At 41.4% G+C, this 3,711-nt stretch overlaps 1 pseudogene; it reads left to right on the plus strand.

The window, feature by feature from the left end:
* Positions 1 to 605: 605 nt before the first annotated feature.
* LOC138837829 (annexin A2-like) lies at positions 606 to 3,256 on the plus strand (annotated as a pseudogene).
* Positions 3,257 to 3,711: the final 455 nt, after the last annotated feature.

Genomic DNA, 3,711 nt, shown 5'->3' on the forward strand with positions numbered 1-3,711 from the left:
AGATAGTGATAAGCACTGGTGTGTGTATCATACTGAAAATCCAAGGGAGACATGCTGTTGTCATAGGACTCAAAATCAAAAGGCTCAATTAAGATCACTGCATTGTATTTGAAATGAACTCCAAGAAATGGAAACAAGAGGGTTTTTTTTATAGTACTGGTTGCAGTTTCCCCCCCTTTTGTCACTATTTTTTATTTCTGTGTCCTTTGTCTTGGATATAAGTTTATTTAATTTGGGGAAGGAAAGGAAGCATGGAAACAGAGTCAAAGCGTGAACCAATTCGTCAGTGATACTTACTAGACACTATGCTGGAAACTAGTTAACTGTACAACTGGGGGTAGTAGTCAGGAGGGGAAAAACTTGGAGAAAATGAGGGAGGGGATGGCACTGTTCAAAAAGAAATGTACTCATTACCTGGCTTATGTAACTGTAACCCCTCTGAACATCACCTTTACAATAAAATTTAATTTTAAAAAAAAGATTAGCAGTATTTTTTAGGAAGAGAAGGAAAATAGAGTCAGAGGCAAAGAGTAAAAGATTTTTAATAGGCTCAGCAACTGGGGACACTTCCTCCTCTCGGCTCACCTGACACAGCTTCTTTTAAAATGTCTACTGCTCATGAAATTCTCTGCAAGCTCAGCTTGGAGGGTGATCATTCCATGCTCCCAAGTGCCTATGGGTAAGTCAAGGCCTACACCAACTTCTTTGCTGAGAGAGATGCCGTGAACATCGAAACAGCCATCAAGACCAAAGGTGTGGATTAGGTCACCATCGTGAACATGTTGACAAACCGCAGCAATGAACAGAGGCAGGACATTGCCTTTGTCTACCACAGAAGGACCAAAAGGAACTTCTGTCCACGCTGAAGTCTGCTTTATCTGGTCACCTGGAGACAGTGATTCTGGGCTTGTTGAAGTCACCTACCTGCTCAGTATGATGCTTCCGAGCTAAAAGCTTCCATGAGGGGGCTGGGAACGGATGAGGACTCCCTCATTGAAATCATCTACTCCAGAACCAACCAGGAGCTTCAGGAAATTAACAGAGTCTACAAGGAAATGTACAAGATGGACCTGGAGAAAGACATTATTTCCAATACATCTGGAGCTTCTGCAAGCTGATGGTCTCCCTCGCCAAGAGCAGAAGAGCTGAAGATGGTTGTTATTGATTATGAACTGATTGACCAGGATGCCCAGGATCTTTATGATGCTGGAGTGAAGAGGAAAGGATCAACATTATAATTGAGAGGAGCGTGTGCCACCTGCAGAAAGTATTTGAGAGGTCCAAGAGCTACAGTCCATATGACATGTTGGAGAGCATCAAGAAAAAAGTCATTTCCCAACAAATGGAGCAATGTCATTCTTTCTGATGGAGGCATAGAATTCCATTGTGTGTGTGTGTGTGTGTGTGTGTGTGTGTGTGTGTGTGTGTGTGTGTGTGTGTGTGTGTATCACATTTTCTTGATCCATTCATCTATTGAGGGGCATCTGGGTTGGTTCCCTATCTTAGCTATAGTAAATAATGCTGCAATAAACACAGTTGTGCTGGTAGCTTTAGTATTGTCTTGTTTGTGATCATTTGTGTAAATGCCCAAAAGTGGGATTCCTGGGTCATAGGGGAGCTCTATGTGGAGTCTTTTGAGGAAACTCCATACTACTTTCCAAAGTGGTTGAACAAATTTAGACTCCCACCAACAATGCAGTAAGGTTCCCTTCTGTCCACATCCCCTCCAGCATCTTTTGTTATTAGAGTTCTTGATTTTTGCCATTCTAACTGGGGTGAGGTGGTATCTCAGTGTTGCTTTGATTTGCATTTCTCTTATGGCTAAAGAGGTTGAGCATTTCCTCATGTGTCTATTGGCCATCCTTCTTTCCTCTTCAGAGAAGAGGAAAGAATGAATGGATCAAGAAAATGTGGTATATATACACAATGCAATTCTATGCCTCCATCAGAAACAATGACATTGCCCCATTTGTTAGGAAATGGAAAGACTTGGAAAAAATTGTATTAAGTGAAGTAAGTCAGGCCCAAAGAAACATAGGTTCCATAGTTTCTCTTTTTTTTTTTTTAAGTTTTATTTTTTACCCTTCACCTCCCTTCCCAGCCTCCCCCCTCCCCCCCCCACCCAATCATACCCCCCTCCCCCCCCCCCACCGACATTGTAAAGCTACATAGTTTCTCTTATTTGCAATAACTAGTATATGTCTGAGACAAGCAGAAAGGGTCAGATAAGTTGATGTTAGGCGAAATGAACCCCAAGATAAGGACTCAAATGGTTTTTCTTTCTTGCTATTGTTTCTAACATATTTATAAGATTGGTTTTTTTGTTGCTTTGTATGTCCCTCCCCCACAGTATAACCCATTTTCACTGTATTTGATATTGGTATAATTTGTGGAGGCGAAGGGAAAAAACAAATTGTTTAAATAGGGATACAGGTGGACCCATTGCAACAATGAGATGTACAAGATGCTATGTTGGAAAACGAACTTTACAACTTTGGCCAAGGAGGGGGAACAGAGTAGGGGGAGAGAGAAGATAGGAAGGGATGAGAAGGGGAAACAAAGGAGGAGGCAAAAATGCTTGATAAGAAATGTACTCATGGACAAACAAGTCGTTTAAGGATTCAGGTGGACCTGTTGCAACAATGAGAAGTACAAAATGTCATGTCAAAACCAGCTTTACAATGTCGGTGTGTGGGGGGGGAGGGGGGTATGATTGGGTGGGGGGGAGGGGGGAGGCTGGGAAGGGAGGTGAAGGGTAAACAAAGGAGGAGGCTGCAATGCTTGGTAAGAAATGTATGCATTATCCTGCCCATGTAATTGTAACCCCTCTGTACAGTATGTTCTCAAATAAAATTAAATTAAATTAAAAAAAAAAAAAGAAATGTACTCATTATGTTGCTCATGTAATTGTAATTCCTCTGTATGGTATTTTCACAATTAAAAAAGAGAGAGAGAAAAGAAAGAAAGAAAAAAGAAAGTCAAAGGAGATGTGGAAAATGCTTCCCTGAACCTCGTCCGGTGCATTCAGAACAAGCCTCTGTATTTTGAGGATCGCCTTTATGACTCCATGAAGGGCCAGGGGACTGGAGATAAGGTTCTGATTCGAATCATGGTCTCCCACAGTAAAGTGGACATGTTGAAAATTAGGCCTGAATTCAAGAGGAAGCACAGCAAATCTCTGAACTACTACATCCAGCAAGACACCAAGGGTGACTACCAGAAGGCGCTGCTGTACCTGTGTGGTGGATATGACTGAGTCACCATGTGGCTGGAGCATCCTAACACAAAGCTGCTGGTGCACTCACCTAACAGTTTAGAGAATCCGCTTGCAACTTACAGACCCCAGAGCCCTACCCCTGTGAAGTCCTGGTGAGCATTGTCACTCCCTACTGCTTTAGCTGCCTTTAACAATGCCTGGCTTTCTCTTCAGTCTGTCCTTTAAGCCAAAGAAATGAACATTCCAAAGAGTTGGAAGTGAAATCAATGATGTGAAACACTTTGCCTCCTGTGTATTGTGTCATGAATAAACTGAGTTTTTACTTTAGAAACAACAACAAAAAAAGATTTTAATATTATCTTTTATTTTAGAACATTGCTATTTTTGCCCCAGCTTTCATGAAGAGATTAATGTGTACTCTGTTGCATAGTTTTGCATCAGTCATAAATCGTTAGAATTTAAATGTCTTGGAATATGAGCTAGAATCATTCATT

The sequence above is a fragment of the Dipodomys merriami genome, unplaced genomic scaffold (assembly GCF_024711535.1).
Source record: "Dipodomys merriami isolate MVZ:Mamm:240054 unplaced genomic scaffold, mDipMer1.0.p SCAF_10, whole genome shotgun sequence".
NCBI classification, from domain to species: domain Eukaryota; kingdom Metazoa; phylum Chordata; class Mammalia; order Rodentia; family Heteromyidae; genus Dipodomys; species Dipodomys merriami.